At 33.6% G+C, this 13,614-nt stretch overlaps 1 protein-coding gene across 1 annotated transcript in view; it reads right to left on the reverse strand.

Moving 5' to 3' along the window:
• The window catches only part of LOC134718317 (uncharacterized), a 402,856-nt gene that overhangs the window by 249,271 nt on the left and 139,971 nt on the right, over positions 1 to 13,614 (reverse strand). The gene's annotated exons all lie outside the window — the stretch shown is intronic.

Below are 13,614 nucleotides of genomic sequence, written 5' to 3' on the forward strand. Positions count from 1 at the left end.
TACCCAATACCAGCATGTGACATAACAATGTCCCTCTTATACCATGTATACCCCACACCAGCATGTGACATAACAATGTCCCTCTTATACCATGTATACCCCACACCAGCATGTGACATAACAATGTCCCTCTTATACCATGTATACTCCACACCAGCATGTGACATAACAATGTCCCTCTTATACCATGTATACCATGTATACTCCACACCAGCATGTGACATAACAATGTCCCTTTTATACCCCACACCAGCATGTGACATTGTGACATAACAATGCCACATTAAAACAATATTTTAATTTAAGCCTTACCTCAACACCAACATGTGACATAGCAATGACACTCTTTACCTCAACACCAACATGTGACATGGCAATGCCACTCTTATAGTCAACACCAACATGTGACATAGCAATGACACTCTTATACTCAACACCAGCATGTGACGTATCAGCGACACTATTATACTCAACACCAACATGTCACTTAGCAATGACACACTTATAGTCAACACCAACATGTGACATAGCAATGACACTTATAGTCAACACCAACATGTGACATAGCAATGACACTCTTATACTCAACACCAGCATGTGACGTATCAGCGACACTATTATACTCAACACCAACATGTCACTTAGCAATGACACACTTATAGTCAACACCAACATGTGACATAGCAATGACACTTATACTCAACACCAACATGTGACATAGCAATGACACTCTTATACTCAACACCAGCATGTGACGTATCAGCGACACTATTATACTCAACACCAACATGTCACTTAGCAATGACACACTTATAGTCAACACCAACATGTGACGTAGCAATGACACTCTTATAGTCAACACCAACATGTGACGTAGCATTGACATTTTTACACTCATCACAAACAAGTTACAGATCACACTTATAGGCAATGCAAACTTGAAAAAAAATAAACATGGCTTATTGCAGTTCTTTACTTATACTCACAACAAACACACACCATTGCTATATTACCCTTATACTCACTACAAACATACACCATTGCTATATTACCCTTATACTCACCACAAACATACACCATTGCTGTATTACCCTTATACTCACTACAAACATACACCATTGCTATATTACCCTTATACTCACCACAAACATACACCATTGCTATATTACCCTTATACTCACTACAAACATACACCATTGCTATATTACCCTTATACTCACCACAAACATACACCATTGCTATATTACCCTTATACTCACCACAAACATACACCTTTGCTATATCACCCTTATACTCACCACAAACATACACCATTGCTATATTACCCTTATACTCACCACAAACATACACCGTTGCTATATTACCCTTATACTCACCACAAACATACACCATTGCTATATTACCCTTATACTCACTACTAACATACACCATTGCTATATTCATATTACACTTATACTCACCACAAACATTCACCATTGCTATATTACCCTTATACTCACCACAAACATTCACCATTGCTATATTACCCTTATACTCACCACAAACATACACCATTGCTATATTACCCTTATACACAACAGTTCATATAATATGAAGCAGCTGGTAGACACCCAACATTTTACACGGAAATACCACTAAATATTTTCTAAGCTTTGATCATTATTTTGAAAAGACACAAAATACTGTTAATCAGACAGGGTTAATGGACAACAACTATTTGTTAGAATTATATGAAGTGGGGTCTCATTTTATTCATAACACAGAACTGAATCAGATAGTTAAGGTTTTATTTTGTTTCCTGATGAAAAATTATTTTGTAAACATTTGATTTTGATGAGAACAAGTTGTGTCAACTTCTTTAGTCAGATAATGTTAATTCTACAGATCTTATGTAAAACATCTTTTAAAAATAAGAAATACTTGATAGAATTATATAAAGTGGGGTCTTATTTTTCTTGTCTCTTTGACTGAATCAGAAAATATTACTCGTTTTAATGTTTCTTGAATTATTTTTTTTTTTTTTAAAACTGTTGATCATTCTACGTAATCATTGTTAATCAGACAGATTTAATGGACAACAAATACTTGATAAAATTATATGAAGTGGAGTCTCATTTTAATTGTCTTGTCCAGCTGAGTCCATTGATATAAATATTGTTTATGTTTCTAGAAAAAAGTTTTTTTTTAACCTGACAGTTCTGATGGAAGTTCTGACATCTCACAATAAAACATGTTGTTTATTTGATGTTTATGTAGAATATAAATAAAAGTGTGACTGGTCATTTTATTCAGTTTTGACCACTGATTCATGTGATATATATTTTGTTTATATTTATTACACAACATTGTCCAGTTTATGACACAAGTTTTGATGTCTGTTATATGTTGATATTACAGTGGGGAAAGACACCATTAATGTTGGCGGCACAGGGAGGATACCTGGAGGTGGTGACCTACCTGGTCACTCACGGCAGTCAATTAGAGGCTACAGACCTCGTGGTAATGATAGATATAATCATCTTACTCTGACCAAACATCACTTTATACAGAATCTACACAAAATCATGTTGTTAATCAGACAGGTTTAATGGACAACAAATATTTGTTAGAATTATATAAAGTGGGGTCTCATTTTATTCGTAACACAGAACTGAATCAGATAGTTGAGGTTTTTTTTGTTTCTTGACAAAAAATTATTTTGTAAACATCTGATTTTAATAAGAAGTTGATGAGAACAAGTTGTGTTAACATCTTCAGTTAGATAATGTTAATTCTACAGATCTAATGTAAAACATCTTTTAAAAATAACAAATACTTGACAGAATTATATAAAGTGGGGTCTTATTTTTCTTGTCTCTTCGCACTGAATCAGAATATATAACTCGTTTTAATGTTTCTTGAAAAAAAGTTTTTTTTTCTCACTTTTGTCATTTTACGTAATCATTGTTTATCAGACAGATTTAATGGACAACAAATATTTGATAGAATTATATAAAGTTGGGTCTCATTTTAATTGTTTTGTCCAGCTGAGTCCATTGATATAAATATTGTTTGTGTTTCTAGAAAAAAGTTTTTTTTTTAACCTGACAGTTCTGATGGAAGTTCTGACATCTCACAATAAAACATGTTGTTTATTTGTTGTTTATGTAGAATATAAATACAAGTGTGACTGGTCATTTTATTCAGTTTTGACCACTGATTCATGTGATATATATTTTGTTTATTTTTATTACACAACATTGTCCAGTTTATGACACAAGTTTTGATGTCTGTTATATGTTGATATTACAGTATGGAGTGACACCATTAATGTTGGCCGCTGAGTACGGACACCTGGAGGTGGTGACTTACCTGGTCACTCACGGCAGTCAGTTAGACGCTACATCCTCGGTAATGATAGATATAATCACCTTACTCTGACCAAACATCACTTTATACAGAATCTACAGAAAATCATGTTGTTAATCAGACAGGTTTAATGGACAACAAATATTTGTTAGAATTTTTTAAAGTGGGGTCTCATTTTATTCGTAACACAGAACTGAATCAGATAGTTGAGGTTTTATTTTGTTTCCTGACAAAAAATTATTTTGTAAACATCTGATTTTAATGAGAAGTTGAAGAGAACGAGTTGTGTTAACATCTTTAGTCAGATAATGTTAATTCTACAGATCTAATGTAAAACATCTTTTAAAAATAACAAATACTTGACAGAATTATATAAAGTGGGGTCTTATTTTTCTTGTCTCTTCGGACTGAATCAGAAAATATTACTCGTTTTAATGTTTCTTGAAAAATGTTTTTTTTTCAACTTTGATCATTCTACTGAATCAACATAAAATCATGTTGTTAATCATACATGTTAAATGGACAACAATTACTTGTGAGACTTATATAAAGTGAAGGTTGCTATTATTTGACTTGTTACACTTATATAATTAAGAGTTTACTATTTTTTTACCTGTTTTGTTTCACTGAATTAGAAAATATGCATTGAATTTATATATCTTAATCTACCATTTAATAGTTTATACACAAGTATAATTGTTTATTTTCTTAAGCAATGTTATTTTTCTTACATTTGGTAAATTGTTTGACTCCTCTCTTGATTTTGTTATCACACACCATTAACATGTTTATATTTTTATATTGTTATAGGATGGAGAAACAGCTTTACATTGGGCTGCTCAGTTTGGACGGATCGATGTAACAAAATGGTTACTAGATCAAGGATGCAGTCCTTGGGTGAAATCATTGGAGGTAACATTCCGTTTTATTCTTATTAGATAGATATATATTTTATTCTCTAAAAACTTAATACAAGTCAACAGAGAAAGTACAATTACAATATAAATACAAATACAATAGTTGAGGGTAAACAGCTGCAGATAAAATATAATAAAGTACAACTTTTAAGTTTATGATGAAATACCTGTATAATAAACAGGTTAAACTAAATATGAAGAAATCAGTCTGTGCGTAACTTTGACATGGATGGACAAACCTTTTTGTTAATACACTTAATGAATGAACACAGTTTTCTAAAGGAGGCTCACGGGTATAAGATTTTCAGAAAAAAATTAATAATTTTTCATTACAAATTTCATTTATTACCTTAAGTAGTTATTACTTTATCATTATGGTACAAGAATCTTTCCAAAAAATCGATTCTTGTTGGCCTCAGGTGACTTTTAAAATGTAGATATCATTGAAAAAGCTCCAAATTATCTTCCTTTGGTGCAAAAATGCCATTTTTAATCGGATTTTTGTGACAAAAATGTCGGTTATTGATTTGGGGATGTACGGCAGGCGGGCGGTCGGGCAGTCGGGCGGGCGGGAGGGCTGCAATCAAATGTTGTCCGTGCATTAACTCATGAACCGTTCAACCAAAGCTTTTACAATTTTACTATGTTGTTACTGACAACTAAATGAAGGTCAAGTTCAATAATGACGATTTTGACTTTTACCGTTCAGGAGTTATGGTTCTTGAAAGATTGAAAAATGGAGTTTCCAGTCATGTCCGTGCATTTACGCATGAACTGTTCTTCCAAAGCTTCTCAAATTTTAATATGTTGTTACTGATGACAAAATGGAAGTCAAGTTCAATTATGACGATTTTGACTTTTACCGTTCAGGAGTTATGGTTCTTGAAAGATTGAAAAATGGTGTTTCCAGTCGTGTCCGTGCATTTTGTCATGAACCATTCAACCAAAGCTTTTGAAATTGTTATATGTTGTTACTGATGACAAAATAGAGGTCAAGTTCAATTATGATGATTTTGACTTTTACCGTTCAGGAGTTATGGTTCTTGAAAGATTGAAAAATGGTGTTTCCAGTCGTGTCCGTGCATTTTCTCATGAACCATTCAACCAAAGCTTTTGAAATTTTTATATGTTGTTACTGATGACAAAATATAGGTCAAGTTCAATAATGACGATTTTGACTTTTACCGTTCAGGAGTAATGGATCTTGTGATATTGCCAGGACACAAATAAATGTTAATAAATCCGGTTTGCTGTCGTTGTGACAGCCTCTTGTTTGGCATTAAAATAAAAATATCTTAAATTTACTCATTGGTGACCTTTATTTTTTATTGTTGTTTTCGAAAAAGCTGTACATAAACTAAATAACTGTAAAATTTAAGCGATTTTTGTAATTTAGTTCTTTTTTAGCTCACCTGGCCCGAAGGGCCAAGTGAGCTTTTCCCATCACTTTGCGTCCGGCGTCCGGCTTCGTCCAGCGTCCGTCGTCCGTCGTCGTTGTTTACTTTTACAAAATTCTTCTCCTCTGAAACTGCTGGGCCAAATTGAACAAAACTTGGCCACAATCATCATTGGGGTATCTAGTTTTAAAAATGTGTGGCGTGACCCCGTCAACCAACCAAGATGGCCGCCACGGCTAAAAATAGAACATAGGGGTAAAATGCAGTTTTTGGCTTATAACTCAAAAACCAAAGCATTTAGAGCAAATCCAACACGGGGTAAAATTATTAATCATATCAAGATCTATCTGCCCTATAATTTTCAGATGAATCTGACAACCCATTGTTGGGTTGCTGCCCCTGAATCGGTAATTTTAAGGAAATTTTGATGTTTTTGGTTATTATCTTAAATTTTATTATAGATAGAGATAAACTGTAAACAGCAATAATGTTTAGCAAAGTAGGATTTACAAATAAGTCAACATGACCGAAATGGTCAGTTGACCCGTTTAGGAGTTATTGCCCTTTATAGTCAATTTTTAACCATTTTTCGTAAATCTTAGTTATCTTTTACAAAAATCTTCTCCTCTGAAACTACTGGGCCAAATTAATCCAGACTTGGCAATAATCATCTTTGGGGTATCTTGTTTTAAAAATGTGTCCGGTGACCCGACTATCAAATCAAGATGGCCGCCACAGCTAAAAATAGAACATAGGGGTAAAATGCAGTTTTTGGCTTATAACTCAAAAACCAAAGCATTTAGAGCAAATCCAACATGGGGTAAAATTATTAATCAGATCAAGATCTATCTGCCCTGTAATTTTCAGATGAATCTGACAACCCATTGTTGGGTTGCTGCCCCTGAATCGGTAATTTTAAGGAAATTTTGCTGTTTTTGGTTATTATCTTAAATTTTATTATAGATAGAGATAAACTGTAAACAGCAATAATGTTTAACAAAGTAGGATTTACAAATAAGTCAACATGACCGAAATGGTCAGTTGACCCGTTTAGGAGTTATTGCCCTTTATAGTCAATTTTTAACCATTTTTCGTAAATCTTAGTTATCTTTTACAAAAATCTTCTCCTCTGAAACTACTGGGCCAAATTAATCCAGACTTGGCAATAATCATCTTTGGGGTATCTAGTTTTAAAAATGTGTCCGGTGACCCGACTATCAAATCAAGATGGCCGCCACAGCTAAAAATAGAACATGGGGGTAAAATGCAGTTTTTGGCTTATAACTCAAAAACCAAAGCATTTAGAGCAAATCCAACATGGGGTAAAATTATTAATCAGATCAAGATCTATCTGCCCTGTAATTTTCAGATGAATCTGACAACCCATTGTTGGGTTGCTGCCCCTGAATCGGTAATTTTAAGGAAATTTTGCTGTTTTTGGTTATTATCTTAAATTTTATTATAGATAGAGATAAACTGTAAACAGCAATAATGTTTAACAAAGTAGGATTTACAAATAAGTCAACATGACCGAAATGGTCAGTTGACCCGTTTAGGAGTTATTGCCCTTTATAGTCAATTTTTAACCATTTTTTGTAAATCTTAGTTATCTTTTACAAAAATCTTCTCCTCTGAAACTACTGGGCCAAATTAATCCAGACTTGGCAATTATCATCTTTGGGGTATCTAGTTTTAAAAATGTGTCCGGTGACCCGACTATCAAATCAAGATGGCCGCCACAGCTAAAAATAGAACATAGGGGTAAAATGCAGTTTTTGGCTTATAACTCAAAAACCAAAGCATTTAGAGCAAATCCAACATGGGGTAAAATTATTAATCAGATCAAGATCTATCTGCCCTGTAATTTTCAGATGAATCTGACAACCCATTGTTGGGTTGCTGCCCCTGAATCGGTAATTTTAAGGAAATTTTGCTGTTTTTGGTTATCTTAAATTTTATTATAGATAGAGATAAACTGTAAACAGCAATAATGTTTAGCAAAGTAGGATTTACAAATAAGTCAACATGACCGAAATGGTCAGTTGACTCGTTTAGGAGTTATTGCCCTTTATAGTCAATTTTTAACCATTTTTCGTAAATCTTAGTTATCTTTTACAAAAATCTTCTCCTCTGAAACTACTGGGCCAAATTAATCCAGACTTGGCAATAATCATCTTTGGGGTATCTAGTTTTAAAAATGTGTCCGGTGACCCGACTATCAAATCAAGATGGCCGCCACAGCTAAAAATAGAACATAGGGGTAAAATGCAGTTTTTGGCTTATAACTCAAAAACCAAAGCATTTAGAGCAAATCCAACACGGGGTAAAATTATTAATCATATCAAGATCTATCTGCCCTATAATTTTCAGATGAATCTGACAACCCATTGTTGGGTTGCTGCCCCTGAATCGGTAATTTTAAGGAAATTTTGCTGTTTTTGGTTATTATCTTAAATTTTATTATAGATAGAGATAAACTGTAAACAGCAATAATGTTTAGCAAAGTAGGATTTACAAATAAGTCAACATGACCGAAATGGTCAGTTGACCCGTTTAGGAGTTATTGCCCTTTATAGTCAATTTTTAACCATTTTTCGTAAATCTTAGTTATCTTTTACAAAAATCTTCTCCTCTGAAACTACTGGGCCAAATTAATCCAGACTTGGCAATAATCATCTTTGGGGTATCTAGTTTTAAAAATGTGTCCGGTGACCCGACTATCAAATCAAGATGGCCGCCACAGCTAAAAATAGAACATAGGGGTAAAATGCAGTTTTTGGCTTATAACTCAAAAACCAAAGCATTTAGAGCAAATCCAACATGGGGGTAAAATTATTAATCAGATCAAGATCTATCTGCCCTGTAATTTTCAGATGAATCTGACAACCCATTGTTGGGTTGCTGCCCCTGAATCGGTAATTTTAAGGAAATTTTGCTGTTTTTGGTTATTATCTTAAATTTTATTATAGATAGAGATAAACTGTAAACAGCAATAATGTTTAACAAAGTAGGATTTACAAATAAGTCAACATGACCGAAATGGTCAGTTGACCCGTTTAGGAGTTATTGCCCTTTATAGTCAATTTTTAACCATTTTTCGTAAATCTTAAGTTATCTTTTACAAAAATCTTCTCCTCTGAAACTACTGGGCCAAATTAATCCAGACTTGGCAATAATCATCTTGGGGGTATCTAGTTTTAAAAATGTGTCCGGTGACCCGACTATCAAATCAAGATGGCCGCCACAGCTAAAAATAGAACATAGGGGTAAAATGCAGTTTTTGGCTTATAACTCAAAAACCAAAGCATTTAGAGCAAATCCAACATGGGGTAAAATTATTAATCAGATCAAGATCTATCTGCCCTGTAATTTTCAGATGAATCTGACAACCCATTGTTGGGTTGCTGCCCCTGAATCGGTAATTTTAAGGAAATTTTGCTGTTTTTGGTTATTATCTTAAATTTTATTATAGATAGAGATAAACTGTAAACAGCAATAATGTTTAACAAAGTAGGATTTACAAATAAGTCAACATGACCGAAATGGTCAGTCGACCCGTTTAGGAGTTATTGTCCTTTATAGTCAATTTTTAACCATTTTTCGTAAATCTTAGTTATCTTTTACAAAAATCTTCTCCTCTGAAACTACTGGGCCAAATTAATCCAGACTTGGCAATAATCATCTTTGGGGTATCTAGTTTTAAAAATGTGTCCGGTGACCCGACTATCAAATCAAGATGGCCGCCACAGCTAAAAATAGAACATAGGGGTAAAATGCAGTTTTTGGCTTATAACTCAAAAACCAAAGCATTTAGAGCAAATCCAACATGGGGTAATTTTATTAATCAGATCAAGATTTATCTGCCCTGTAATTTTCAGATGAATCTGACATCCCATTGTTGGGTTGCTGCCCCTGAATCGGTAATTTTAAGGAAATTTTGCTGTTTTTGGTTATTATCTTAAATTTTATTATAGATAGAGATAAACTGTAAACAGAAATAATGTTTAACAAAGTAGGATTTACAAATAAGTCAACATGACCGAAATGGTAAGTTGACCCGTTTAGGAGTTATTGCCCTTTATAGTCAATTTTTAACCATTTTTCATAAATCTTAGTTATCTTTTACAAAAATCTTCTCCTCTGAAACTACTGGGCCAAATTAATCCAGACTTGGCAATAATCATCTTTGGGGTATCTAGTTTTAAAAATGTGTCCGGTGACCTGACTATCAAATCAAGATGGCCGCCACAGCTAAAAATAGAACATAGGGGTAAAATGCAGTTTTTGGCTTATAACTCAAAAACCAAAGCATTTAGAGCAAATCCAACATGGGGTAAAATTATTAATCAGATCAAGATCTATCTGCCCTGTAATTTTCAGATGAATCTGACAACCCATTGTTGGGTTGCTGCCCCTGAATCGGTAATTTTAAGGAAATTTTGATGTTTTTGGTTATTATCTTAAATTTTATTATAGATAGAGATAAACTGTAAACAGCAATAATGTTTAGCAAAGTAGGATTTACAAATAAGTCAACATGACCGAAATGGTCAGTTGACCCGTTTAGGAGTTATTGCCCTTTATAGTCAATTTTTAACCATTTTTCGTAAATCTTAGTTATCTTTTACAAAAATCTTCTCCTCTGAAACTACTGGGCCAAATTAATCCAGACTTGGCAATAATCATCTTTGGGGTATATAGTTTTAAAAATGTGTCCGGTGACCCGACTATCAAATCAAGATGGCCGCCACAGCTAAAAATAGAACATAGGGGTAAAATGCAATTTTTTGGCTTATAACTCTAAAACCAAAGCATTTAGAGCAAATCCAACACGGGGTAAAATTATTAATCATATCAAGATCTATCTGCCCTATAATTTTCAGATGAATCTGACAACCCATTGTTGGGTTGCTGCCCCTGAATCGGTAATTTTAAGGAAATTTTGCTGTTTTTGGTTATTATCTTAAATTTTATTATAGATAGAGATAAACTGTAAACAGCAATAATGTTTAGCAAAGTAGGATTTACAAATAAGTCAACATGACCGAAATGGTCAGTTGACCCGTTTAGGAGTTATTGCCCTTTATAATCAATTTTTAACCATTTTTCGTAAATCTTAGTTATCTTTTACAAAAATCTTCTCCTCTGAAACTACTGGGCCAAATTAATCCAGACTTGGCAATAATCATCTTTGGGGTATCTAGTTTTAAAAATGTGTCCGGTGACCCGACTATCAAATCAAGATGGCCGCCACAGCTAAAAATAGAACATAGGGGTAAAATGCAGTTTTTGGCTTATAACTCAAAAACCAAAGCATTTAGAGCAAATCCAACATGGGGTAAAATTATTAATCAGATCAAGATCTATCTGCCCTGTAATTTTCAGATGAATCTGACAACCCATTGTTGGGTTGCTGCCCCTGAATCGGTAATTTTAAGGAAATTTTGCTGTTTTTGGTTATTATCTTAAATTTTATTATAGATAGAGATAAACTGTAAACAGCAATAATGTTTAACAAAGTAGGATTTACAAATAAGTCAACATGACCGAAATGGTCAGTCGACCCGTTTAGGAGTTATTGTCCTTTATAGTCAATTTTTAACCATTTTTCGTAAATCTTAGTTATCTTTTACAAAAATCTTCTCCTCTGAAACTACTGGGCCAAATTAATCCAGACTTGGCAATAATCATCTTTGGGGTATCTAGTTTTAAAAATGTGTCCGGTGACCCGACTATCAAATCAAGATGGCCGCCACAGCTAAAAATAGAACATAGGGGTAAAATGCAGTTTTTGGCTTATAACTCAAAAACCAAAGCATTTAGAGCAAATCCAACATGGGGTAAAATTATTAATCAGATCAAGATTTATCTGCCCTGTAATTTTTAGATGAATCTGACAACCCATTGTTGGGTTGCTGCCCCTGAATCGGTAATTTTAAGGAAATTTTGCTGTTTTTGGTTATTATCTTAAATTTTATTATAGATAGAGATAAACTGTAAACAGCAATAATGTTTAACAAAGTAGGATTTACAAATAAGTCAACATGACCGAAATGGTCAGTTGACCCGTTTAGGAGTTATTGCCCTTTATAGTCAATTTTTAACCATTTTTCGTAAATCTTAGTTATCTTTTACAAAAATCTTCTCCTCTGAAACTACTGGGCCAAATTAATCCAGACTTGGCAATAATCATCTTTGGGGTATCTAGTTTTAAAAATGTGTCCGGTGACCCGACTATCAAATCAAGATGGCCGCCACAGCTAAAAATAGAACATAGGGGTAAAATGCAGTTTTTGGCTTATAACTCAAAAACCAAAGCATTTAGAGCAAATCCAACACGGGGGTAAAATTATTAATCATATCAAGATCTATCTGCCCTATAATTTTCAGATGAATCTGACAACCCATTGTTGGGTTGCTGCCCCTGAATCGGTAATTTTAAGGAAATTTTGCTGTTTTTGGTTATTATCTTAAATTTTATTATAGATAGAGATAAACTGTAAACAGCAATAATGTTTAGCAAAGTAGGATTTACAAATAAGTCAACATGACCGAAATGGTCAGTTGACCCGTTTAGGAGTTATTGCCCTTTATAATCAATTTTTAACCATTTTTCGTAAATCTTAGTTATCTTTTACAAAAATCTTCTCCTCTGAAACTACTGGGCCAAATTAATCCAGACTTGGCAATAATCATCTTTGGGGTATCTAGTTTTAAAAATGTGTCCGGTGACCCGACTATCAAATCAAGATGGCCGCCACAGCTAAAAATAGAACATAGGGGTAAAATGCAGTTTTTGGCTTATAACTCAAAAACCAAAGCATTTAGAGCAAATCCAACATGGGGTAAAATTATTAATCAGATCAAGATTTATCTGCCCTGTAATTTTTAGATGAATCTGACAACCCATTGTTGGGTTGCTGCCCCTGAATCGGTAATTTTAAGGAAATTTTGCTGTTTTTGGTTATTATCTTAAATTTTATTATAGATAGAGATAAACTGTAAACAGCAATAATGTTTAGCAAAGTAGGATTTACAAATAAGTCAACATGACCGAAATGGTCAGTTGACCCGTTTAGGAGTTATTGCCCTTTATAGTCAATTTTTAACCATTTTTCGTAAATCTTAGTTATCTTTTACAAAAATCTTCTCCTCTGAAACTACTGGGCCAAATTAATCCAGACTTGGCAATAATCATCTTTGGGGTATATAGTTTTAAAAATGTGTCCGGTGACCCGACTATCAAATCAAGATGGCCGCCACAGCTAAAAATAGAACATAGGGGTAAAATGCAGTTTTTGGCTTATAACTCAAAAACCAAAGCATTTAGAGCAAATCCAACACGGGGGTAAAATTATTAATCATATCAAGATCTATCTGCCCTATAATTTTCAGATGAATCTGACAACCCATTGTTGGGTTGCTGCCCCTGAATCGGTAATTTTAAGGAAATTTTGCTGTTTTTGGTTATTATCTTAAATTTTATTATAGATAGAGATAAACTGTAAACAGCAATAATGTTTAGCAAAGTAGGATTTACAAATAAGTCAACATGACCGAAATGGTCAGTTGACCCGTTTAGGAGTTATTGCCCTTTATAATCAATTTTTAACCATTTTTCGTAAATCTTAGTTATCTTTTACAAAAATCTTCTCCTCTGAAACTACTGGGCCAAATTAATCCAGACTTGGCAATAATCATCTTTGGGGTATCTAGTTTTAAAAATGTGTCCGGTGACCCGACTATCAAATCAAGATGGCCGCCACAGCTAAAAATAGAACATAGGGGTAAAATGCAGTTTTTGGCTTATAACTCAAAAACCAAAGCATTTAGAGCAAATCCAACATGGGGTAAAATTATTAATCAGATCAAGATTTATCTGCCCTGTAATTTTTAGATGAATCTGACAACCCATTGTTGGGTTGCTGCCCCTGAATCGGTAATTTTAAGGA

The sequence above is a fragment of the Mytilus trossulus genome, chromosome 5 (assembly GCF_036588685.1).
Source record: "Mytilus trossulus isolate FHL-02 chromosome 5, PNRI_Mtr1.1.1.hap1, whole genome shotgun sequence".
Taxonomy (NCBI): Eukaryota; Metazoa; Mollusca; class Bivalvia; order Mytilida; family Mytilidae; genus Mytilus; species Mytilus trossulus.